This window comes from Jaculus jaculus, chromosome 8, assembly GCF_020740685.1.
Source record: "Jaculus jaculus isolate mJacJac1 chromosome 8, mJacJac1.mat.Y.cur, whole genome shotgun sequence".
Taxonomy (NCBI): domain Eukaryota; kingdom Metazoa; phylum Chordata; class Mammalia; order Rodentia; family Dipodidae; genus Jaculus; species Jaculus jaculus.
Window position 1 is genome coordinate 96,219,736 of NC_059109.1, and position 27,857 is coordinate 96,247,592.

The 27,857-nt window shown below is 38.0% G+C and overlaps 1 protein-coding gene and 1 non-coding gene across 6 annotated transcripts in view; both read left to right on the plus strand.

Annotated features, from left to right (window-relative positions):
* Macrod2 (mono-ADP ribosylhydrolase 2) overlaps positions 1–27,857 on the plus strand; it is a 2,207,522-nt gene that overhangs the window by 960,848 nt on the left and 1,218,817 nt on the right. The gene's annotated exons all lie outside the window — the stretch shown is intronic.
* LOC123463039 lies at positions 2,789–2,895 on the plus strand. Its single transcript, XR_006638651.1, has one exon. It is a non-coding gene; the product is annotated as a U6 spliceosomal RNA (small nuclear RNA).

Sequence of the window (27,857 nt, forward strand, 5' to 3'; positions counted from 1 at the left end):
TATTCCTCACCTTGTATGTCCAGAAGTCAGAAGTGCTGGCATCCCATAAACCATATTCCATACTCATTTTAGTTTTCTTTGCTATCCTGTTCAGATAACTAGCATTTGCCCTCCTCATGCCATAGGTTGAAAACTGGCCTTTTTCAAAGGACTTTAGGTCAAATCTAGGACACTTAAGTCAGAAAAAATAAAGCCAGTTTGGAGTCAGAATGGCTGAAGACCCAACATGTAAGAAAAAAGAGGTAGGGTGGTTACATCCTGCTGAAAAAGATTAAAAAACTATAGACCTTGCAACCTTGAGGGCTCAGTAGTGACTCTAAGGCGAGTATCGACTCTAAAACATGTCAAAGTGTAACATCGACCTTAAAAGCAATAGCTGGGAAGGACTCAAGGAACACTAAGAGGCCTGGATGAGGGAAACAGACCACAATACATAAATGGAAATTCAAAGGCTCAAGAGGAGAGAGACACATGAAAGATAAATGCAGAGGGTGCCCTGCAGAAAATAACAGAGAAGCCATAAAACAAGGAAAGATTAGAGGTCACTTTTTTTGCTCAACAAAACCTACCCAGTAAAGGAAGTTGTCTGTGAGCCAAAAAGAGGATCCCCATAGATCTCCCACATGAATTGTTTGAAGATAAAAACATACAGCAAGAGAACACACCAGAGGCCAGGAAACAGCTGACATGATGAAGTTAAGCTTATCTATAGAATTCTCGTCAACTTCTAGTATGAATCTAGATGGTGATAATGCAGAATTATTACTTAAATTAGAAAATGCATACTTGAATTTGTTTATAATTTATCAGTAGTAGAATTTGATTGCTGTTTACATATTTTATATTGAAATATATTATTGATGAACCAGGGAATATATAGCCTATTTAGAGCTTTTTATGTGTGTTGGGGTACTTATAACAACAGTCTCAGGTCCCAGTGATATATCACAAAGAGTTTATTAACAGTTCAATGTGGGTGGCTATTGTTGATTCAATAGGTTTTGAAGCAGATAGGCTTACAGGCTGAAGGATGCCAAGCCACTCTCCGAGTTTAGATTTTTGTGATTACTTGGGCAGTGACATAAATCTGACCTGAGGAGCAAAATAAAGAATGAATAAAAGTTACTATATTTTCCCTGCATACTTTCCTGTTCAGGAAATAATTTTAAAATTAAATTAAGCTAACCCCCACAAAAAAGCATACCTTGGAAGTATAGTTTACCAGCATACCAAGACTAAAATGGATTGTTGATTGGGATAAATAATGAAATTTTCTCCTGGACTCATAGAAGGATTCTGTTATCAAGTATAGTGTACAAAATATCTTTTGGCCTGCTTCTCACTGGGATCCTGAATGGGTTATAATACTGGCTCTTGTTATAACCAGTATATATATATTCTAGTTATAGGTAAATGGGAAAAATTGTAGAGTAAAATGGTGATGAATATTTCAATTGAGTGACTTTCTCCTTGAGATATAAAATGCTCAGTACTTCATACTCCTTCCTTCTAATGACTGGAGGATGCTCCTCTGGTTTTCCATGTTCTAGCCATGTTGTGCCACACCCCTGTTCTGACTCTCTTGGACCCTGTCCACTGCTGAATATCAGTGTACCATTGTCATGTCCATCAGGCACTGGTTTGCTTGTCTTATGGTCTTTCATGCAGTAGGACATCCTCTTACCCAGATCTCCAGCTCCTGAGTTGTACCATCAGATTAGTCCAGTCCTGCCCTGGCCTCTGCAACTTCCTTCACTTCCGGGGTGTGGGCATGGGATGCTCACTCACCCATGTGCTTTGACAAATTAAGTGGGAGAAAGTGATGCCTTTAAACAAGTATGTTGTCACAATATATAAGCTATACCTGGAAGACGATTCCCTTTTTCCTGTATCAGAATTTTGAAGATGAATAAATCTACATTTTGCTCAAGTCTACAGTAGCAGTCACCTGATTATATGAAGTGCTTACATACCTTTTATGAACAGGTTTCAGCAAACATATCAACAAATCCACTAAGTTTGATTTATTTTTAAATTTATATGTGTGTGTGTGCATGTGTGCATGGGCATGTGGTTATGAACATATGTGCATGTGTGTGGGCATGCCATGGGCCTTTTGCTTCTATAAACAAACACCAGACACTTGCACCACCTTTTGTGTCCAGCTTGCGTGGGTGGCTGGGAGATTGAACCTGAGCTGACAGGTTTTGAAAGCAAGTTCCTTTGATGACTAAGCCATCTTTGTAGCCAGTAATTTTGATTTTTATTGGAAATAATAAATGATAAAGCACAACATCCTTTAGTTCTGCTCTTTTGAAACCAACATTAGGACTTGCATTGACTAAAGAACAGCATAGTTCCTTGTTTTCATTTATACTGTGTTATTTTCTTCTAAGTATCCTCAGGCCTTGAAAATGCCTTCCTGATATGAAGGGTTTTCTTTGTTTTTTTTTTTTTTTTACATCTCTGAACCCCACTTTCTCTCGTGATAGGCTAAACTACATAGTAATTCAGTAAACATTTTGGGGATGCTATGTGGAACAAATTCATAAAAGTCCAGCCTTTACAACTGAAATATCTTAGGGAAAACAGGGTGGCATATTAATAGAGAATTATGTGTTGTTTGTTAAGTGCTAGAGAGGGCACTCCATGTGCTTCAGACTGTTGAGAAGGTAACTTTCAATGTAGGCCTGAATAAGGTACATTATAACTTGCTATGTCAAAGATGTAAAAGGAATAACCCAGGCACAAGGAACATAATATACAAGGACAAAGAAGGAAGATAAGAGTGCTCGCTTCGGCAGCACATATACTAAAATTGGAACGATACAGAGAAGATTAGCATGGCCCCTGCCCAAGGATGACATGCAAATTCGTGAAGCGTTCCATATTTTTTCACATGTTGGGTCATGATTTGCAGAGACATTTATCATAGCAATAACTGGGGGCTAACTCCGCAGTGCATGACCCATTTTCATTAACAAGGAGGGTCTAATGGGAGGGGGTGGATCACAGATGAGCCTAAATAATGGTACCAAACTGCCTGTATTTACTGAAAAGAAAACTAATAAATTAAATTTTTAAAAAAAAAGAAAAAAAAGAAGGAAGATAAGAGTTTTGCAATGTCAAATATGGCTTTAGAATGAGTGCAAGGTGACAGGTATGAGTCAATAAGGGAAGAGATTTGCAGGGACTAAATGATGAAGGTTGCTTGTCTAACCAAGGAATTTGGACCTCCATTAATAATTTCCAGGAGTTTATTGTTTGCTGTGTTATGCTTTGTTTGAGGGCATTTTTTTCCTGTAAGTATCTTCAGAAAGAAGGTGCAAATCTTTCTCCTCAGAAAAACATGCACAAATGGACACTTGCTAGACAAATCCATGAACTTAGAACCCACACTGCAAACTACTGATTGTCACTGAGCTGCTGAGCACAGTGACATATAAAAGGCCTATTTTAGAGTGATTTTCAGTTACTCTGAATGCATTTGCAGGGATACATCTAGTTTTGGGGAAAATAAAGATTCCTTACAATATTTTGAAGGTCTGAAGTAAGGTGGCTGCTGTGGTGGATACAGGTCTGCTGTGAGAGGATGACATTACACGGGGCAGTTGTGCCAATGGTGGTACCATTGACTGAAGTAGAGTTCAGATAGGAGTAGTTTCATGATGAAGAACAAAGAATTCACATGGCACAAGGGGTTTTGAATTGTCAGAAGATTATATTACTGCAAGTATGAATCAGCAAGTAAAGAGAGAGAGAGATGAGTTAAAGACACTAAAAGTAAATTGTGAATCATTGTATAGAGATGGGGGATGAGATGAAATTTCACCCACAAAAAAATACATAAATTGAGAATACTTGATGCTGTCTGGCTGGAAACTTGGTGGAGTTTTTTCTCTACCTCAGGGATGTGAGCTTGAGCTCTCTGGCTAATGTTTGCTCCCTGTTGAAACTAGGTTTTTGAATACTCCTTCACTAAGAAAAGAGAATTTGTTTCTAATAATAGGAATTTGCTCCATACTTTGAATCTGGTTAATGAAAGAATGTAGAAGATGTTAAATTTTAAGAAAGCATTTGGTTCATATTACTAGGTCATAAATTTGACATTCCTAAAGATAATAGGCCCATCTTCTGTTTCAAATATCTGAGTTTGGGTTAATTATTATTTGAATTCAAAGCCTGACCCTGACTTTGATAGACACCTGTTACATCCTGTTTTGATCCTAAATCTACTATTAAATGGATGCAGATATACTACTGCCCTAGCGACAAGCAGAGGGGATGAGATCATTGGCATGAGCCACCTACATTGGCTTGTGCTTGTGTTGCTCAAAAGACTCAGGTATTCAAGGCTCAGTCTTCAGCTGGTGGATTCAGCCATGGGGAGGTGATGGGATCACAAGGGCTCTAACTTCATCAATAAATTAATCCATTGGTGACCTCATATAGATTAGGCAATTAGGAGGAAGGACTTGGTTAGAGAAAGTGAGTCATGGGTATAGATGTGCATATCATTGAAGGGTTTCTTCCTCCTCCTCCTCTTCCTCTTCTTCTTCTTTTTGTTTTTGCCCTGCTTTCTTCCTGTATCTTCTCTGCTTTGTGGTCATCATGAAGTAAACAGCTTTGCTATCAATATACTCTTGCTACCATGATGTCATGTGTCACTACAGCAAAGAAGCCAATGGACCATTGACTGAAATCATTAGCCAAAATAATTCTTCCTTGCTTTTGAACTTTTTGTGAACTTGAAGTTGTCCCAGTGACTGTAGGCTAACATGTTACCTCTACAGTTTGTCTGCAGAAGGTTTGAATAAAAGCTTCTTCCTTAAGATTCCTAGACTTACTCCTTTCAGTTCTTCCTAATCATATACAAGAACTATACTGATTTTTATGCCTCTTGATTGTTTTAATCTGTATAAAAAGGAGGCAGTTGTTTGAAGAAAATGTAAGATTTTAAAGACTACTCTTTATATAGATAATTGAAAACATTGTTTTAGAACAAAGCTTTTGTATTTACTTTTTCTTTTTAAATGATATGTGACTATTGAATGATTGCACACTTCTTTAGGCAGACATGGTAGAATGTCTTGTACATAATAGTATAATATTTTGGTGTTCAGAGACTGGTGATGAGGTAAGGGCATCAGTTGGGCTAAGAGTTTAAAAATGACATAGGCAATAACAAAACTGTTGTCTTTAAAAAAAAAAACAGTAGTCTTTAAAAAACTTACATTTTCTTTAACTAACAGCCTTCTTCTACTGCCTAGTGATGGCTTAAATGTAGATTTTTGGGCTTGCATTATTTTTGTGAGGACTTCTAGAGTTATAGCCAGATAGTACTAATGAGGAGCACTTGGCTTTGTTAAAGTCCCTCTGATCTCTTTTTATGTACTTCAGATATTAAGAGAAACTCTCTATGGAGAATGTTCAAGTGGGGGATGAGGGACCTCAGAGGTCACTTGATCTAACTACTTCATTTCATAGGCCACAAACTATTCATCTTAAGCTTGTTGCTCTCCAGAACTGAAGATCACATTTCTTCCTCTATTCTTATATTAGGTGAAAGAATCCCAGTTATGCATTTTCCACTTGCATATTAATATAGAGCCCAAACTGAAGGGAGAATGGGCAACTTGAGATGAAGAGGAATGAATGGGGAGCAGAGTTACAGTTAGTTCTAGGGCTGCCAGTCCTCTAGGGAGCTGTAATTAATGTGTGCAAGCAAAACACCACAAGGAAACTAATTTAAAGAACACACTGAAACAATTTTCTCCTGGATTTTCAAAATAAATAAAGGCGAAAGAAATTACTATCTAGCTTTGTAGAAGCAAGAAGAATTCCAGCAGAAAGGAAATTTATTGAGCAACCAAGAAGGGGCTCTTTCTTAATAATAGCTGGTTAGAATGTAAAGCCTCTTTTCAACTCAGGCTCCCTTCACCATTTGTTGGAGCTCCTTGGTTGCTGATCCATTCATTAAGAATTTCACAGGCATGTCAGTCTAATTATGGGTCAGAGTTTGGTTACAGCCCACTGACTGTTCTTTCTTTGCATTGGGTAACTCTGTTCTTTACACCAATTGATATCCCCGTAGCTTTTCCTTTCTTCCTTCCACATTATCCTTAAAAAAAAAAAAAAAAAAAAAATCCAAATCTTATTAGGTAACTTCAGAATTTACAACCTCTTGTGATTGCATGTTCCTTGCTGTAGATGCTGTGAATTTTCCATAGTGAAGTCTTTTTAACATTTTGCCTACAACCCATAATCATTTTATGTTAGACCAAATATAATACATAATTATGTATTTGAAAAATTAAAAGTTTTATGAAAAATGTCATAGGTGATATGTCTTGGCATTTTTACTTCTTTTCAACTCTATATCATTTTGGGAGGGAAGAACAAAAAGCTGATCAGTGTTCATTGAAAAGGCCCATTTTTCCTGTTTCATTCATAGTGAGAAAGTTTCAGATCACTTGTAAGATAGCACTGCCACAATGCATCTTGGCCTGTTCTCCAGTCATTCTGAATCGACACTCACATTGACTCCTTACAAGAATGTATACTCATTCAATTCCCTATTGAAGATTATAAAGTTCCAAAATCTTCCCCAGAGCTGGGGTTGTAGCTCAGTACTAGAGGGCTTGTCTATAATATATTGGGTTCAGTTCTCAATGCTGAAAGAAAACAACAACAACAGTAACGAAATCCCAGACCTTAATACCGTTTAACTTTGTCTTAATACAGAAACATATCCTTTCCTGGGTGGTTGTCTTTTGTTTATATGCTGCATGGCTCTCTGTAGTTAGAACAAAAGCTCAAATCTCTGAATCCCCCTGGCCCTTGCAGATTGTTATATATCAGTCCCAAAGCCGATAAAAGCTTGAATATCTAATCCTACCTTAGGATATGCCAGGAAATATTGTAAGTAAATTATATAAATTAAACCTTCAAGTAATGTTTGACCTGTACTATTAGCCTATTTTAGAGGTGAAGAAACAGGGGCCCAGGGAAATTAAAAAAAAAAATCTGAAATGATATAGCAAGCAATTGACAGAACTGGGATTCAAATCTTGGAATGTTGACTCAAGAATCTGAAATCTTGTCTAACACTTTTCTCTAATGCTTTATTCATCATGAAATGAGAAGTTAGATTTTTTGAATAACTCACAATGTACTTGAGAACATAAATGAGGACACTGAATACTGACTCTTGATCCACTTGCCCCTCTGTTGAGAAGGGGGTTAGTAGATCATGCTACCTTTACCTTTGGCTTTGACTCACTGTTGACTGTTAGAATACCATTGTTCCATCATGTCAGTAAATAATTATCTATAGTTTCAGTTTTATACTATAATAAAAATTTTAAATATAAAAAACTCATTATTTTATCATATAGTAAGTATACTTACAGAATATTAAAATCATATCTATATATTCAAATGTTCCTGGTAAAGGATTTTGACATTATAAAGGGATAATGTAAACTGTATTTTTAAGTGAAATGGCCTCACAAAGTCATTGTTAAGGAAACTTTGCTGATTTTCATCTTGTGGCAGTACAGCTAATCTTCAAAGGGATCCTCTAGTTTTTTTCTTCTAACACATGCCAAGGCACAAAGAGAACAGACCAGTTGCTAAATATGATATTCTGAAGGATTAATCCAGAAAATATATCATTGAGGGTCATTTATAACCACTGGACAAATAAGGAAAAAGGGGAATGGATTTCTTCCTGGAAGGATCAATACAGGTGAAGATGAAAGGCATATAAAATACCACATCATATCCATGATGTGGTGCTAAGTGGAGGGTAGGGCAAGAAAGAAGTGATTAAAAAGCTATTGAGCTGCTTCTGACCTTGGAGATTACCTTTGCTTTCTCCTTACTCCTCTTTCAGCTTCCTAAAGATGTGATGTGTCAGGCTCTCATAGTGGGATTGCCTTCAAGCCTCCATCTCAAGGTTTTCATCCTAGATAGACCCAACTTCTCAGATGGCATAGACCTGCAGTTTGCTAATAAGCAACTGTATGTTTCTTTAGAAATACTCAGTATGGTCGAAACCCATATACTCCCTGTCTTCAGTTAGGAAAAAACAGATAAAAGTGAGGGTGTGATAGCAATGACAGCAATTTGTATATGTGCATATTAGTATATTTATCAGGTATATAATACAGAATTATCTATTTTATCTGCAAGACTAAGATAGAAATTGGATATTACTAGTATCATATTAACTTCTTCCTCTTCTTCACCTACACATATATGATCTAATCCTTGAAACAATGGAATCTCAAATACTCTTTTTATTATAATGCCTGAGGAAGTATCATTTACATGTATGCATTACTTTCTGTCTCTGAAGTTTATTAAACCCCTATTTTTTTTTACATGAAACTATCTCTCCATGTGCTTTTTGCTACTCCATTCCCATTTTTTATCTGACCATGTAATTCATAGAATTTTTTCCTATTTATTTCAAATATTAACAATACAAGTGAATCATATGCACCTTGATAAGGTAATTTATAGTTGGTATCATGGCCTATTTTAGCAGAGTGAAGCACTGGCCAAGACTGCATCAGCTTCCTTCCTGGATTTGTTGAGCTATACTTCCATGAAGCTATAAGTGATGGTAGAATAAGTTATTTTTGTTTGGCTACAAATACCTCATACTCCAAGCAATTTACAGCTTTCCTCATATAAGAGATGATTCTGAAAAGAAATTCCTCAAGCCCAGCCCTTTAGGGCATTTTTGCTTCAGCACTATAGCACTTACTCTTTGTAGCTGAGGTGTAGAGAGACGATGTACTTTCAATGATGTTACTTAGTGGAAGCATGTGGGGAATTTGCTGTTATACCTGACAAAGACTTGAAGACATTATTCAAGATTTTCCTAATAAAGAAAAGGGGTCAAACTTCTTACAGTATGTGTCAGTTTCCTCAGAATTTTAGTATGTGGTGTTAAGCTTTATTTCAGCTTTTATAGACCCATATTTGCAAATATAAAGCATAGGATAAAATTAGAGGCTGTGATAGCCAAAGAAACTTACCGTTTCTTGCTGTGAGTGAGTTGGATCAAGATCTCCTGGAGTAAAGCCATATCCCAGGAATAAGACTTTGCCTTCACAAAGCATTCTCCCTCACAGTGATTCAGAAACCACGAAAGAGCAATTAGAGACCAGTCCACACATTTCAGCTTTGGAAGAGTTGCAGACTGACTAAATGCTTCACAGCCTGACGTTTGATGGCATTACAGCATTTCTTAGTAATTTACCTACAAAAATAAGAGTGTGTCTACTCCTATGAATCGATGTGATATTTGGTTTTAAAGATATATTGTTTCTCTTCATTTGTCGCTGGCATAAGCTGTTGGACTCACCCATGCTGTCAGACTCATCCAAAAATTAATTCTCCTAATGCATGCCATATTTCATGTGGTATTGGCTGCTTTTGCACACTGTGATGAAAACAGGAAGGGAAATATTATTTTCTTTTCAAACTTATGCATATATATGATTAAAACAGAAGCATATTATACTTTCAAAAAGCCAAATCTAAAATATTAATAGGTGATTTTTAAATCATATTCTATGTACTGTAGGCAATAGAATAAGCAAGATTAGATTAAAAATAAGATAATACATTTTAAAAATCCCTTTCTATACTTGTTTTAAAGCCATAAAAGTGAGACTTCGTGTTTTGTAGAAAACTTTGTATGTGTAAATACACATGTGAAATTTGCACATTTAGTTCTGTGGAAGGCAGAACAATAAAGTAGATTTGAACATAGCCCTGGTACTTGTTGATTTTTAGGTAAAATGCATGTGTAGAAGCAGAAAACATGTCAAGGAAATCAGCAAAGGCTCTTATGGCATTTCTGGTGACTTCAAATGATTGCCACCAAATGAAGCATCCTGTATCAAAATGGAAACCCCAAATGGGAGACATGTGGGAAGAAGTTCAAGGAACAGAAGCCATTCAGGGCAGATGATTTGAATGTCTTCCAAAACCTTTGAGAAGCATTAAGCTGAGGCTCAGCCCTTTATCTTTGACAAATACCACACCGTGTATCTGCTTGTTATTTCGTAGTCCTGTTGCTCCTGTCAGCTTGTTAAATGGAACTCTGGCTTCAGTTGGGAGATGATAATGTGGTAATCTCTGCGCTCTGCTTGCCTCGCCATCCAGAGGAGCTGCTGTGCCTGACTGTGTGAGGCCGCCTAGTGCCAAGGGTAACTACTGGCAGCTGGACTGATGGAAAACAGTGTGCACCGGCAGATTGAAAATGTTCTTTTCAGATCTCTAGATTGGAACTTGAGCTTTACTTTTAATAGTTTTATGTCTGTAGCACGGTTCACAAAATAAATTACTAAACCAATTGCTTTGGGAGCCTCCAAGCCGTGACATTAAGGTGGCTGAGAGTCATCATTCTTGATGAAATGCGAAGGAGCAGTTTTGGAACTGTTGTCCATCAGAGACAGGGTGGGCAAAGTCCCCAGTGTGTGACACTCTGCAGATGTATGGTAGACACATCTCATGTGTAAGCATTTATTTTCAAGAAGAGGAAGCAAAAAAGAGCTGCGTATTCTTAAATTCAGACTTCTTTTAAATTAATACACCAGGAAAAGATGTCCTCTTTAACAGAATCATTCATTCTCACAGAGAAATATTTGGAGTTGAAATGCAGCATGCAGTTTCTTTATCTGCTGGGGTGCCTTACCCTGTAGTGCCTACTTTATCCCCCCAGAAGAGAGTGAAGAAAATGCAGCCAGAGGCAGCCTCATAACATACAGGACCATTCTTCCCAAAGAACCTGATTTCTCCTCTTTCTTGTCAAGGACCTGAGTTGAACAATCTGAATCCTTCAAATCCTGGACTACTGGAAGGTTGGGTGCTGATAAAATTAAACGTGTGTTCAGTCCCGGGGCCTCGGAAGCTCTACAAGACCCCTGGGTTGGGAGCTGTGAGGATGGGAATTAAGGTATGAGAAATTCATTGGGTAAAAATATGAACTTAAGAGAGAAAATCTGGCTTCTGCCAGTGATCAGCAGTGTGACATGAGGTGGCTCTGTAGACTTACTCACTTTGAAGCAAAAATGGTCATATCTACCTCATGGGGGTTTTGGAAATATAAACCAAGATAACTGTAAAGCAGAAATGCAGTCATGTTTGTAAGTTAGAAATTTATTAAAAGTGCGTTGATGGAAATGTGAGTGAATTAAATAGATCATGACATAATACAAAAATGGTGAAGCTCTCAATTGATGTGGAGGGCATATATGAATGACAGCTGTATGATTCTTACATGTTTTTCTGTGTTTGAAAATATCTCAGTCAGGAAGAAGAAATTTAGAAGGGTAAGGTTTTCAATCTAGAGATAATTCTGTGTTTGCCTTCTCCCTTTCAATTATGAAAAGCATGAAGCACCACCCTGAACCTCAAGGGAGTCTGGAAAAGCATCTTTTTCACAAACTTCTGTAAGACCAAGTAAGGTCTGGGGATCTGGTTTTTAAAGAAGAAAAGTGTTATGAGAGAAAATGAGACTTTGTGAATCACTAAAACTTAATTGTTTTTTTAATTATTTATTATTATTATTATTATTTTTGTTTTTCTGAGGTAGGATCTTGCTCTATCCCAGGCTGACTTGGAATCCACTATGTATTCTCAGGGTGGCTTCCAACTCAGAGTGATCCTCCTACATTTGCCTCCAGAGTGTTGGGATTAAATGCATGCCCACTATACCTGGTTTTAAATTGTTTCTTGACACATCCAAAATGTTAAATAAGGAGTAGTGGCCCATACAATAAATGTCCCTCAGGGTGGAGGGCCCTAACCAGTGCCTTAATTCTTACCTGGGCTATCTATTATGTTTATTTCTTCTATCTTTGCTCAGCTGGTTTTGCATTTCTGTGACAGCATTTTGTCCCAACCTCCATTGGGTATCTTTGATTCTCTCCAGAACCTCCTTCCTGCAGATCCTAAGGTTGGCTTTTGTATGACATGGGGTCTCTATTCTTCTATGTATTTAAGCTCAAAATGTTTCCTTATGGCAGATTTTTTTTTTTTAAATTTCCAGTATTGTTAACTCTTTGAAAGTACTATTGCGTGAAGATGGATGATTGTGCTGTTATGGGTCCCCTTTGAAGGGTTCCTGCTATGGTTGGTTCTCTTTTATTGCCTCCTTGGTGGGTGTTTCCTATGAAGCAATGCAGAATTCACTGTGCCAGAGCAGGCAGTTGGCCTTTGATTTCCATCCATGGAACTCTGTATTTGCCTTGTGTGAAAGCAGGAACAGAAATCCCTAAGAGGATCAACACAAAATCTATTGATTGAGACAAAAATTTTGAGAGAGAGAGAATGAGAATTCACACACACATGCACACACACACACACACACACACAGAGAGAGAGAGAGAGAGAGAGAGAGAGAGAGAGAGAGAGAGAGGGAGAGAGAACAGGCAACAACTAGCTCATGATTAAAGGATCCTGATAGGGTTGTGTCTCGAACACCCAAAGGGGAAACATAACTTCAGGAAAGGGCTGGTCAACGGTACTTAATGCCGCTCATCACCAACCAACAAGGCTAATTTTGTCCTATAGTTATTGCTGGTTTTAACATAGAACCACTTCAGAGAAGCAGTGAGGGGAGAAACAATGAGATAAGGATGATGCACTAAGGCAAAGAAGGCAACAGTGTGAAGGTATTTAGTAGCAAAGAGGCGAGAGGGCCATAGAATCACTTACAGTGTATAAAGAGATTTTGTGATGAAGAGAAAGAGCAAAAACAAAGTAGAAGTTAATGTTATAGAGGAGAAAAGGTAGCTGTTAGCAGAAGGTTGCTTAGAAGATAGGACAGATGAGATATTTACCCCAAGACAACTCCTTTACTTTGAAAGGAAGCCAGAGACAGGCCATAGTTTGAGTGTGACCCAGATAGAATAAAAATTATTAAGAATAAAAATTATTAGTAAAAATTAATAATAATTTTACCCCTTTTCTTAGTTTATGTGTTTCTCAAGTTAGGCTACAGTCATGTACATTATATCGGTTGGGGACACTCTTGCTTTTTTCTGGAGCTGGTTAACAAACAACCAACATTTTATTGTATTCATTTTTAATAAACAATATGTTCTCTATTTACTCACCATGGACACCTAGTCAAGTTCTGTCATTTGTTTCCATTCAAATTCATTCTAATTGATTTAGATTATGTTTCTACTTTGTCAAGATCAGTTTTATATTTTAATTGAACTCACATTTCATTGACATATGTTAGCTGTGTCACCCAAACATTAATATATTTTTTTAATTTTTTTAATTTTTATTTATTTGAGAGTGACAGACACAGAGAGAAGACAGAGAGAGAAAGAGGCGGGGAGAGGGGAGAGAATGGGCACACCAGGGCCTCCAGCCACTGCAAACGAACTCCAGACACGTGCGCCCCCTTGTGCATCTGGCTAACATGGGTCCTGGGGAATCGAGCCTTGAACCGGGGTCCTTAAGCTTTATAGACAAGCGCTTAACCACTAAGCCATCTCTCCAGCCCCCATTGATATATCTTACGTATGTCTTTATCCTTGTTTCATTTTCATTTCATCAAATAGCACCACCATTCCCACAGATACTCAGTGGAAGAAGAACTGGGGTGTGGGGCTTTGATGATAACCGATAAAGCCTTCCTTCCTGAGGAATCCTCCCGAATTGGACTAAGTGGATTCATCTGTGGTTTGTGGTGTTTACTTTTCAGGGAGGCAGGGATGTGAATGCTCTCACTGTCTCAGTGTTCATTCTCACAACTAGATGGATCCTGTCACTTTTCAAGGCTTTCCCATCTGGAATGCATCACAAACACATTGCCAGGAAAGTTTCAGAAAGAGCCTCATTTTCCCCTGGAACTGTGAAATCAAGTGGCCTAGTTTCTTCCTTGTTGTTGTAAATTCGCAGGAGTGTAATATAAGCTACATGTTTAACCATTTGGGATAGTTTATGATTGAATAATGCGTCCTGCCAGACATGTTTTCCCCTGTATTTATCACTTATTTTTCTCTCTAATTTCAGCAATGGCAATTGCTGATCATGGAAATGACTCCAATTGTTCAACCTCTCATAACCACAGCTAGTTACCAAAAAGCAATCTGTCTGCTACTTCACAAGGTGCTAAGCAGGCAAGCAATTTATTCTTGCCTCCTTCTAAGCACACAAGGAACATGGCTATTCTCACCTCTCCTTGCAAATCTGCTTGTTCCTTAACTGCTGCCTTTGCAATCAGTAATTTGACTCAGTGGGTTTAATTCAAAGCAGGCATTCACATTCTTTAGCCTGTTTGCCTGTCTTCCAGGAAATGAAGTAAAACAATAAAAATAAACAAACACTAGGCCCAAATTAAGCCACATAAGGAAGAAAGGACTTTAATGAATGATGAATCAAAAATTTTAAAGAATTGAGACATGAAAAGAACACATGAGGGGGCTGGAGAGATGGCTTAGTGGTTAAGGTGTTTGCATGCAAAGACAAAGGATCTCGGTTCAATTCCCCAGGACCCATGTAAGCCAGATGCCCAAGGAGGTGCATGCCTCTGGAGCATTTGCAGTGGCTGGAGGCCCTGACATGCCCATTCTCTCTTTCCCTCTCTATGCCTTTCCCCTCAATCCCCCAACTCTCTCTCTCACACACACACAAACATAAATAAAAATAAAAAATTTTCTTAAAAGAGAATATTTTGAGGCTTATCCAGGTCAGGTCCTGTCAGCCCCTTCTTTATCTTCCTTTCCTAGAGGAATGCAAAACTTCTCCCAAGATCAATTATTAGCAGCCAGCTTCCAGATTTCTACAGAGCTGGCCTGATCTGCCTCCCCCTGTCCTGCTCCCTGCAAGTGAGTGCACCTGGGATCTGCCTGGCAGACAAGGTTGGTGATTTCTTAAATCTCAAATAGCCAGCTCAACTTAAAGAAACCTCTTCCTTTTGCTGAACCATTGGAGGTGAATTGGCTCTGTTTTCAGTTAACCCTAGCCCAGTTCTCCATAAGCAGCTAAAGGTACTGGGACTGAGACGGAGATGGCTGGTTCCCTAGGAAACCAAAAGGATTTCTTTGTGGCCATGCTCAGCTTTTTCTTGCCCAAGGCTTAAGAGTACAGGTCCAGTGTTTAACTGAGGTATCCTTGCTTGAAGGGCCAGGGCGGGGCAAGATCATAGTGGGTTAGCATAAACCATCTTTACAAAGGTACTCCACTTCTAGAACAAAGGTTTACCAGGCACCTCTCCATTTATATAATGTTCCCTAAGTATAAGTAAATCATACAGTGTTCCATCTTGAATACCATTTAACCAAGTATCTTTAGAGCTCATTATTTATTTCTTATTTTAATTTTGTTCAATGTTCTGAAAATAATCTCTAAGCCTTCATATTTGTCTATTTTTAGTTTTTACATTTTTTAGAATAACTCATTGAAGATTTCTATTTATAATACATATTTATTTACTTATTTTAGAGAGAGGCAGAAAGCATACAGACAGCTAGAGAGAGAGAAAGAGAGAATGGGTATGCCAAGGCCTCTAGACACTGCAAATGAACTCCAGATGCATGAGCCACCTTGTGTATCTTGCTTTTTGTGGATATTGGAGAATTAAGCATATGTCTTTTGGCTTTTCAGGTAAATGTCTTAATCACTAACCATCTCTCCAGCCCAAGATTTCTGTCTTTATCTTTGTTTGTAGACTTAGAATATTTAAAGTATTCATCATTTGTATAAAATATACAGGAAAATGTTTTCTAGTTTTTCCAGTGTGTGCAACCATGTCTCACATGATGATGGTTTTTAATGTGTTTAACACTGCTATTAATTTTTATTTATTTTATTTTATCTTGAAGCAGGGTTTCACTCTAGCTCAGGCTGACCTGGAATTCACTATGTAGTCTCAGGGTAACCACCAACTCATGGCAATCCTCCTATCTCTGCCTCCTGAGTGCTGGGATTAAAGGCATGCACCACCATGCCCAGCTTATTTTTAATTTTTTTATTATAAATATACTTTGTATGGGTACATCATGTGTTGGTCCCATCACTTCCCTCCTCCCTGTTACCACATTGCTGAGGGCCCTCCTCAGTGGGGGTTGCTGGTGTTCCCCATGGGGTTGGGGGTTATGAGTTGTGACCCTTGCGATTCAGTCCAGGACCAGATGGAACCACACAGGAATTGGTGAGATGAGCAAGAGTGCTGCTTCCATGACGAGCCTGGCAGTCAGTGCCAGGGTGAACGAGGCTGACACTGAGGACATTCAAAGCATGCAAAAGCAGAAATCCAGAAAATCCTGAGAGCTTTTCACTGAAGTAGTCTTAAAACACACTCACCACAGATAAGGTTATTTTGTAGAAAAAGGGTGGAAAGATGGTAAGAGCCACAGGTTGAGATAGCATACTGAGAGGTATTGATCACCTCTCCTACTACTGTTGTTTTAAAAATACTTTATTATTATATATTTACTTCAGTGAGAAAGAATGGGCAATTCAGGGCCTCTAGCAAATGAACTCCAGACATATGCGCCACCTTGTACATCTGGCTTATGTGGGTCCTGGGGATTCAAACCTGGGTTTTTGACTTTGCAACCAAGTACCTTAACTACTAAGCCATAACTCTAACCCTCTTTTTTTTTTTAATTCATGAATGTTCTGTGGAATGAAGGAACAGTTTAATTGATATGATTAATAAAAATATAGGGATTATGTGTAGCCAGAATATAAGAAAAGTGCTTTGTTCTTTTATGCTAGGTGTTTCATTCTTGCATCTCTTATTCTTTGGGTTTAAAAATAATAATTTAGCATTAAACAAGCCTCAACTACTAGGGAATTACGGCACAACACTCATAATTTTGGTGAGTAATGACATGAAATGGGAACTACAGCCTTCCAAGAATATTGGGAATTTTCCCTTTACCTAACTACTTTTATGTAATCTTTTTTATTTCAGTGTTGATGAATTCACTCTGCACAGTGCTATGCAATCCTAGTCTATTTGATATGTGTTGGGGTGTTTTAAGAGTACATTGGCATTAGGGACAATGTAGTTATTTCCCATGACATTTTAAAAATCCATTTCTGTATTACATATTCCAATCTAGTGAAAATTAGATCTACTCTATTTAGATTTGGCATCCATCACTTGTTGGCCATGGCATGTGATGTAATTTTAAGCTTCTCATGTACATCTCAGGAGGAGATTGATTTACAACTGTCTTTGCCTGAGACAAGCACAATTTAAAGTAATTTCTATTGATCCAGAAACATTTAAGATTGGTTTTGAAAATTCTCAAGAATAGAAACCTTTGGATACATTTGAAGCATTTTGCTAAGTGTTCTTGTCATGTGTATAAAAGCATTAAGCACTTAATGCTCACCCACTTTCCCCTCGGCATCTTTATTAGTCACTGCATACCTGCAGGCCAAAGATGGATCCAGATGCTTCTATGTCTGCCCAGCTGTTAGAATATGTGCTATTTCAAGTAACAACATCAAGAACATAGACAGAATATTCTTCAGGCTGGGGGTTGCCATTAAGATTGAGATATATTTAGCCACTAGGGATAAGCCTTTGGTCAATTATAACTAGGAGAGAGTCAAAGGAAAGGCAGTAGGAAAAGCAGGGTGCCTCATAAAATAGTCAAATGAAGAAATTATTTATCCAGACATTTCCACCCTGTATACTACAAATTGAATTTCCTGCGAGAGCACAATCAGTGTGTGTAGTTTGTAAGAATGTATAATAACACAGGTACATTATTTAAGACCAAGTGGTATCAAGTTGTTTACCTAAGTCTCGTTTTTACATCTGAAGGAGTACTTCTTTTGAAGTTTTGATTGCAAGGAAACCTTATCAGAATTACTGAGATGGGAGTCAGGAAAAGTTAGTTTCCAGATTCTGGCACTGTGTATAAATACCTTGTGACACTTGGAAAAAATCTCCCCATCATTTATAATCTTTCACTATTTCTGGTTTTCAACTTCAAAAAAATATTTAATTAATTTATTTGACAGAGAGTCAGATAGTGAGGGGGGATGGGCACACCAGGTCCTGTAGCCATTGCAAATGAACCCCAGATGCATGTGCCACCTTGTACATTTACCTCATGTGGGTACTAGGGAACCAAGTCTGGGTACTTAGGCTTCTCAGGCAAGCACCTTACCTGCTGAACCATCACTTCAGCCCATGGTTTCTCAACTTTAATGTTGGAGGACCCTTTCCTCATAATTGCCTTTGTGCTTCATGGAAGAAAGTTGCTTTACACAAGGTCTAGGGCTGTTCACTGTTCAACTTTTCCCTCAGTATTTCTTAACACTCCTTAGGTGGCTTGACTGAGATGATTATATAACTTCTTAGCTAGTTCTATTTACTAGGAGCACTTTCAGTGGAGCTTATAAAATGTGTCCAAGAAAACTGTACAACCCAGTTGATAAGTTTTCATCTTTCATATTACCTTCTTGGTGTGCCTAGGAACAAGCCCTGCCTGCTGCTATATGCTTCAGGACACTGTTAGAATAGGACACTGGGCAGACAGTTGTTTCCTTAACCTTCTTATGTCTTAACATTGTAGTGGTACTGTGTGCCACTGAATGTTCAGCTTCATTTCAAACCCGAAACAGGCCCCTAATATCCAGAAGGGAGGTGGCAAATATCCCTGCACAGTGACGGGACTAATTTTTTTTTTTTTTTCAGCATGGATAGTACCAGACTGAGAAAATTATCCATCTGGGCTAGGCAATCTGTTTTCTGGAAAATAACTAAGCTACATTCTTAATAACACAGTCACTGAGATAAGTTACTTTTATTGAATAATTTACTCATTCAGTAAAGACTTTTAAAGCCTTGGGGTATTTTGAGCATATGGTTTAGGGACATTCTTTTAAAACATGAATTAACAACAGAATTCCAATACAGTCCCATAATTAAGTAAGTTAATTTCATTTCCAAATGATATAAATATAAATATGCATGGGAGCAGGGCATTTCTACCAAAGACAATGCTTTTGAGGCTGTAGGAGCTGGATGTTGAAACAGTTTCTTTATTTTTACATGATAAAATGTTCTATCCACTTTCAGTCATGAGTGCTTACTTCTTTCTTGACTCGGTTTATTGTTGCTCACATGTGATGCAATATCATCACCCAAACCCTTAAATCCCTGGCTATTGCTGTTCAATGCTTTTGCTGGTTCCCATACTCATCATTGCTTTAATATTGAAGAGCTGTTGGGTTCAGTCCTACAATAATTACTGTCAGTGTTTATGCTGGGTGATCTCAGCTGGATTTGGGGCTTTGATATGCTGATAATTCCCACACTGGCCTCTCCTGTCCAGATCTTTCTTGTAAACATCAGTCTTATATACCAACTGTCTATGCAATATCTCCACATGAATTTATAATAAATATGTGAAATTGATTACTTTCAAACCTGAATTTGTTATTTAACACTGCACTCAACAAGTGTACTCCTCCCTTCTCTCCAGTTCTTTTTGTTTTTTCATCTTAGTTTGTGGCAATTCCACTTTTCCATTCCATAGAAACTTTTATGTGTCTCCCTTTAATACTCCTTTGCTTGCCTCCTCCCACAAGAAGTGGTCGTGACATGTTAGCAATATCTGCCTGTCTGTCATGTACATAACCTTACTTACCCACTCTAGTCCTCTTTCTGTCCCCCCCCCCCCCCAATCACATAGATTTCCACTGTGGTGCTCTCATTTGTCTCCCTGCTTCACTCTTCCCTCCTGCATGGTATTCTCAACACTGCAGCTGGAGACAGTATGTTATTTTTTAAAAACACTTCATTTCTTTGTTTATTTGAGAGATAGAAAGAGACAAAATGATTATGGGTGTTCCAGGGTCTCATGCCACTGTAAAAAAACTGCAGACACATGCGACACTTTGTGCATCTGGCTTTACATGTGTACTGGGGAATTGAACCCAGGCCATCAGGCTTTGCAAGCAAGTGCTTTCAACCACTAAGCCATATCTCCTGCCCCAGGAGAGATTCTTTAAAAAGCTTAGGTCACATCATGTTGTTGCTCTACTTCCAACTTGGTCTGGTCTTTCTACATGTTCAAGTGAAGCCAAGTCCTCATAAAGTGCACAAGGTCCTACCTCCTCTACTGTTGTTTCCCTTCCACTCTCTTCCTCTGTACCTCACTATCATAACTCTGTGAATTGTTTTACTCTCCCTTGCCTGGAAATATTTCCCCTTCCCTTCACCTACCATATGTCTTAGTTGGAACTGTGTTAACAAAGTCCTATAAATGGGGTTGCTTAAACAACAGAATTAGAAATCAAGGATATATTTAAAAAAAAATTAACACAAAGAACTTGTTTACAAAACTTATTTAGTCCCCTCCTAACACCCTCCTTCACCACTCCTCTTCCATCTCCTTCCACTAAACTCCTACTTCTTTCCTACTATTCCCTCTTCTATGTTGATGTCTTGTTTTTTATCTGTCATCTTCCAAGATGATCTGTTGATAGTCTCAGATATATATATTTTTTAGTCCTAGAGGTTGAATATCTGACAGAAGGTTTACTAATGTGGTTGGTTTATGGTAGGGTCTTCTTCCTATTTGTAGATATTCTATTTTCTTATGATGCTCTACATGGTAGAGAAAGAGATCACTAGCTTCTTATTATTCTCTTCTTACAACGGTTAATTTGAGCTCCACCATCATGACCTTACCATATCCTAATTATTTTGCAAACACCCACCTCATATTTCCATCTTCTTAGAGGCTACCATTTCAAAGCACACATTGTGAAGAAAAAAGAAAAGACATGCAGCTCATAGCACCACATACTGCCTTACTCTTTTTGTGACCTCTCTCTTGCATTGCATGGTGTGCTTTGTGAGTACAAGGACTGCGGATGTGATAGCCAGGACTGTACCCTCTAGAAAACAACAACTAAGCTGTGAGTAAAACATGAAGTAATAAACAAATTACCAAGGCAAATGGTAATCTTAAAATTGTCATGATGATCTTAGCTGACAGTTCCATTTCATGGATTCACTTGATTTTTGAAAGCAATCATTCCATTTGGAAGTAGAAATGGAACAAAAGTATTCGAACATAGTCAGAAGAATGAGAGCCAAGAAAGGAGGGTTATGATTGTCTCGGGCAGAAGTAAGCATCTAGAAACTATGCCAGCAGAGACAATTACTTCCAGTTTGCTTGAAATTTCTCTGGGTTATAACTCAAAGTTCTCTTAGAGGGAGTAGTATTGGGAATTATCTTTAATTCTGTGGTGAACTCAATGTGTTTTCTCTCTGATTACTTATTCCAAATGTGTAACTTGTTAAAATTTCCAAGATGGGTGACTGCAAGGGTCTTCAGGGCCACTCATAATTACAGGTCATCTGCCTCAGGGTCTCTTGAGCTGGAGGAGAAAAATAAGATACGCCAGTAAAGATGAAAATGATTCATCTTACATTGCTATGTAGTTTTCCATCAATTCTCAGTCTCAAAAGAAATGCTGCCCATTAAAACATTAATTTTCACTTTATGCTCAATCACCTTCAGGCCTTTTAGGTCAAACACACTGTAGGCCTTGATGAGCTGACCATACTATAGATTGTATCTTTTGATTTTTCAACTGTTATAAAAGTTTTAAATTAAACTAAAGCTATTTCAGTTGTCTGAAAATAGATTTGTGGCCAAAATTGTGCTGATTAAAAAATTTAAGCATATAAAAATGGTACCGTACAGAAGAGAGTTAAGCATCACAGTTATAGAAAATCCAAGCAGTATCAAAAGAGTAAAACCAATGCCACTTAATTAGGAAAAGGCAGATGAGGACATTTCCCTCAGATTTCTTATGGAGACAAAGTGATGACAGGAGCATCCTATGCATGCAGTCCTTGGATCTAACTCAGGATACTGTAGGGGAGAGGACTCTCAGAACGTGTAGTTGGTCATCTAATGTAATTTTATTCACTGGATTGCTAATGGCGGGACTGAAATCTGAGGCCTGACCTCTGATCTGAAGAGACACGCATGCAAACAAAAGTTCTCCTATGCCTTCCTACCCATCCTATATTTCCTCCTTGCCACAAGTCACTCATTAAAACAGGAGTAAGGACAAGGAAAGGGCACAAAGGAAAGGTATGCATCTCCTGTACATTGTATGGTCTATATCTGATGGCTTTCCTCCTCAGACTGATATTTAAAGGTTGGATTAAATGCTTCTCTGTAGGTAATGTGTTGGCACAATTGTTTCCCCACTTCTCCTGAGGCACTAGGCAATGCTTGCCTTTTAGATCATCTTTAATGTTCAGCAGGAGATGAACAATCATCAAGCCTTTTAGGTCAAACATACAGTAGACCATGATGAGCTGGTCATCCTAAAGATTGTATCTTTTCTCAACTGTTGTGTAAAAGTTTTAAATTAAACTAAAGCCATTCAGGTTTTCAGTGGTTTTTGTTGTTTTGTGCCTTTTTTTTTTTTTTTTTTGCCCAGTATCTCAAAACCAACTCAGACATATGTCCTTTTCTACATGCATTCTTTATACTACAATACTGACCCTCATTACATGGTGTCATTTGTATTGTGTGAACCCAGATGGATTGGAGAATAGCTACTATATAAAAATGACTCCCACCAACTCATACAGGTGTTTCCACCCTGGGCTTCTCCCTTCCTGGCAGTATACTCAATTATTTCTTTGCCTACTCTGGTATGGCTTGGATCTCATATGGAAAGAGATTCAATTCTCACTAAAAGATTCCTCCAGTAAAAGAAAGTGGGGTGGAGCAGGATGGGGTGGTGGAATGTGTGGCTGCTGACCATGCTAGAAAGTGGAGGGAAAGAAGGAGAGAAAAGGAAGGCCATTGGCTCTTAGTGGTATACTACTGCTGAGTTTGTTTTGGCTAAGTTGTGAGGGCAACTAGGAGTGATATAATAATTTCCTTTTGCTTGTTATGAACCAGTAACCTGACCAAAAGGAATTTGATGAAGGAAGGGTTTATTCTGGCTTCTATGTCATCATGACAGGGAAGGCATATCAGTAGGAACATGAGGCTAGATGCTCACATTCAAGACAAAGTCAGGAGGCAGAGTAAGAAAAGGCAGTGGGTTGGACTATAAAAACTCAAGGTCTGCCCTAGTGACCTACTTCCTCCAGCAAGACCACACCCCCTAAATGTCCCACACTCTTCCCAAACAAGTCAGCCACATGAGCTTATGTGAACTATTTGACATTCAAGCTACAGCAGATGACAGCCAGCCACAAAACTCTATTGTTCTATCAAAACCTTCACTGTCATTGTTGACAACATCTGTGCACTCAAGGCATTGATGTCCTGGTACAACTCTTTAAGAGACAGGTACTCTGCTACCAAACTCACACTCTGTCCTTCTCTCTCTTTCTCTGTCTCATGTGTGTGTGTGTGTGTGTATTTATGTATACAGGCACGTATACACATGTGTGCACATGCATGGGGAGGTTAGAGGACAACATCAGGCATTGTCTACTTCTTTTAAATTGTTTTAATGACAGAGTCTGTAACTGACTCAGGTCTCACCAGATACACCACATTGGCTGCCCAGTGAGCTCCAGTGTTCTTTTTACTTTCACCTTCCCAGTGCTGTGTTTTAAAACATAGGCCAATCAAACTCAGGTGTTCATGCTTTCAAGGCAGGAACTTTACCAACTGAACTATCTCTGTAGACCTTCCATCTAGCTTTCTCAAGCATCCAGACTATCTGACTGCTAATGCTGTTTGTCATTTGTTTTACTTTCAGGGTTTGCATATTTGGGTTGGCTTGGTATAGCCACTTAAGATGCTAGCTCCAAAGGGACCTGGGGATTTGGGATTTACCTTTTGTGTCTGATACAGTTGTGGAAATCAACAAGAAGGGCATTGGAGGGTGTTAACAAGCTCACTGAACTTCTCATCAGGGTGTCACCAATGATATTGGTCAGAAAAGTGACATAGGTTTTGCATTTTTCTGCTGTGCATTATTTTAAAAAATGTGGTCCAAATGAGATAAAACATTTATTTACTTATTTATTTTATTTATTTATTTAACAAACAGAGAAACAGGTGGAGGAGGAAGATGGGCATACTAGGGCCTCTAGCCACTGCAGATGAACTCCAGATGTATGTTCCACTTATGCATCTGGCTTTATGTGGGTACTGGAGAATCAAGCCCTGGTCATAAGGCTTTGCAGGCAAGTACCTTAACCATTTAACAATCTTACCAACAACATTAAGTTTTTGACTAAAATAGGTTTAAAGACTCCTGTAGCTCAAAAATCCATGTGAGCCATGTTTTTACTAAGGCATTTTGTTATACAGAGATTTGTGAAAATTTTTAGGGCATTCATTGAGAATGAGTGTAACTATCCTTTCAATAAATAACTCACATGTATAGAATTGGCAATCATTTTAACTGTCAGTGCACAAAGCTAATACCAGTAGTTATATATCATAGCAAATATTAAAATCTTATTCTACCTAAGGAGTTGTTGGGAAAGTATTTCCATGTTGTTTTCTTCTTGGTCTACATGGTGTAAGATCTGAAATCTATTTCTAAAATTAATAATTTTTATAGTACACTATGTTTTAATGCCACATTTTTGGAGAAGCCTTATTATTCTTCATAAAATAATATTTTTATTTTTTTAAAGAGAAAGATATATATATATATATATATATATATATATACATACATATATATATATATATATATATAGAGAGAGAGAGAGAGAGAGAGAGAGAGAGAGAATTGGTGTGTCAGGGCCTCAGCCATGGAAATCAACCTCCAGATGCTCAAGCCATCAAGAGGGCATGTGTAACCTTGCACTTGCCTCACCTTTGTGCATCTGGCTAAGTGGGATCTGGAGAGTCAAACATGGGTCCTTAAGCTTCTTCGCAAGCAAGCAAGCATATCTGCTAAACCATCTCTCTAAACCAATACTTAATTTTTTAATCCATATATGTTCTAACATTTGTGAGGGAAACAACCCATTAACTGAGGTATCTTCCTACCCAATAAAACTGTATTTATCTTGCCTAGTTGGTCAAAATTGCTAAATTGTGTCATGGTGCATAGGGTACTGTGCACAATACTGGTGTCTAAATTTACTTGTTTAATGCAAGATTGGCTGAACAATACTCTTGCCCTAGGATCCTTTAATCTAAATCTATTCTTAGGAAAATGTGGTATATACTCTGTGTTAACACTTACAGGTTTCAAAAGAAAAACTGATCTTCATAGCTTCCAGGTCTATGAGAAGAGGTTTTTGCACTATTTGTGATTACTGTCCTACCAGGTCCAGAGTTGGTTTATCTGTGTGACAGTTTCAGTTCAGAGTTAGCATTCTGTCTTCACAGGATCACAGCCTGACCAACTCAATGAATTCCAAGAAAACCTGATATGTCACTTACTTTGATGTCTCTATTTATTTATAAATGACTTATAAAAAAGGTATCTAAGGTATCTTTCATCCAAGTTATAGGAAATTAAGCCATACTTGAACTGCCAGAGTTCATGTTGCTGTTTAGTGTTAAAGCTGAGTTTTTAGTCCCCTACTTTCCATCTGGGAATGTTTCAAGATGCTTAATATTGATACAGGGGTCCCAAGTTCTCACTACCCCAAGTAAGGCATGCATATATGACAATGCATGCTAGATGGAGCCATGTTCTGATGAATACCTCCATGAAAATGCCCTGAAAATATCAACATATGTGTCATTCCTAACTCACTGCTTCTCAAATTCCCTAAGACTTTGTTAACAAACTGGATTTGGCAATGCATAGTCACACATGCTTTTAATCCCAGTACTCAGGAGGCTGAGGTAGGAAGACCATCATAAGTTTTACAGTCAGCCTAGGCTACAGAGTGGGTTTCAGGTCAGCTTGGTATGGAGTGAGACCCTGCTTCAAATAAAGCAAAGGAATAATAACAAAACAAACCCCCTGAATGTTAAGTATGTATGATAAATAAAACCAAATTACACTAGCTCTGTCACCTACCTTTGGAACATATTGAAAACTCTAAAGGGATTCTGAAATGTCAGATTATCCTGAACCATCTGTGGAAGTACTGTGATATCAAGAGCTGGTCTGAGATAGACTGTAATGAATGGGTGACATACACAGGATGGGTACTCAGAATAAAGCATTCACTCACTCTCTCAGCTGTGCAGAGTCGGATAGTGCAAGAGTTCATTATCCTACTCCAATTTAGCATGCAATTGACAACTTAAGAATTATGTATTTATGAAACTTTCCCATTAAGATTTTGGACCACAGAACACTATAGGTAATTGATAGCTTGGAAAGTGAAACTAGAGATAAGGAGGATTACTGCATTTCATATCTAAAAGTACAGAAAGTGCAAGTGGTGTTCTCCTTCTAAATCACTACCATTCCATTAGCTGCAACCAAACATACAGATTGTCCTCATTTCCTATAGGCATATGTGTGTGTTTGTGTAGTTTGCTCCATTCCTAGCTTCTCCTGAAGGAACAGGAAGAAGAGTTATGAAGCATATAAAAAATGAAATAAATTAGTTAACTCTTGAGCTTCTTTATTTACCAATAGTGGAAAACATTATCTATGATCATAAAACCTGTGATCAAAGTCTGTGGATTTCCCATTGTTGTAAATCTGTAATTCTTCAAGGACACCAACTGGGTGCCCCTCAGCTTACTTAATTTCAAGCACTAAATATCTGGATTTAGCCTAGACCCAACAGACTAGTGCTTCAGATACTAATGATAAGCCTAACTTGCTATGCTTATAGCTGAGTTTGATTACGGGCTCACAGTTCTCAGGAAGCACTCTATTTCTTATTAGCTTATTAGATTTAACTAATGAGCAGTAAGATGGAAGAAGTAAATACAGCAAGGATTGTGGGAAGAACACCACAATATGTTCTCCAGCCTAGATGCTCTCAGAAAACCTTCAATTAAGAGTCTTCAGAGAGGTTTGCATATGCCTGATGATTATGTCATTGGCTGTTGATGCTTGAAGTCAGTTTTCAACTCTTTCAGAGTAGCGTTGAAAAATAAGATAGAATGCTAACTCTGAACTGAAACTGTCACATAGATAAACCAACTCTGGACCTTGTAGGACAGTAAGCACAAATAGGGCAGAAACTTCTTTTCATAGAGCTGGAAGCTATGAAGATCAGTTTTTCTTTTGAAACCTATAAGTGTTAACACAGAGTATATACCACATTTTCCTAAGAATAGATTCAGTTGAAGATGATATTAAAACTCAGCCTTCTAATCACAGGATTATTTCCTCTGGCCAAGCCTTCCAATCATCTGAAAATCACCTGATTAATATGAGCCCTCAGTTGAAAGGAACTTATTTTGGAATATCAATAATTCTCAACTCTGGCATTCAGGGAATTCAAAGGGTTTTTGGAAGCTTTTGTGTCAGGGAGAAGGGACTAAGACCACATGCTATAACAAAAAGATCTTCCCTTCATTGTAATCATTTAGAAATTTACAAAAGTTTGTGTTCATCAGGAGCAAGGGTAGAGGTTGTATATACATGTGGTTTTATGTCACAATCAATAGCATTTATTTATATTTGCATGTAATTGAAATAATCATTACATTCTAGCTCTCCACATTGTTGAAAATAAAGGTTTTTTGTTTCTTTTTCTATTTTTTTGAGACAGATGTTTACCCTATTTCCCAGTCTGACCTGGAATTTGCACTATAGTGTAGATTGGCCCCATAATCAAGGGAATTCTCTTGCCGCAGCCTCCCAAGTGTATGTATGAAAGGTGTGAGTTAAAGCCCGTTTGAGGTCTCAAGTGTTCTCTTGATTCTGGAAAACCAGAGGACCGTTGAAAAACAAGTATATTTAAG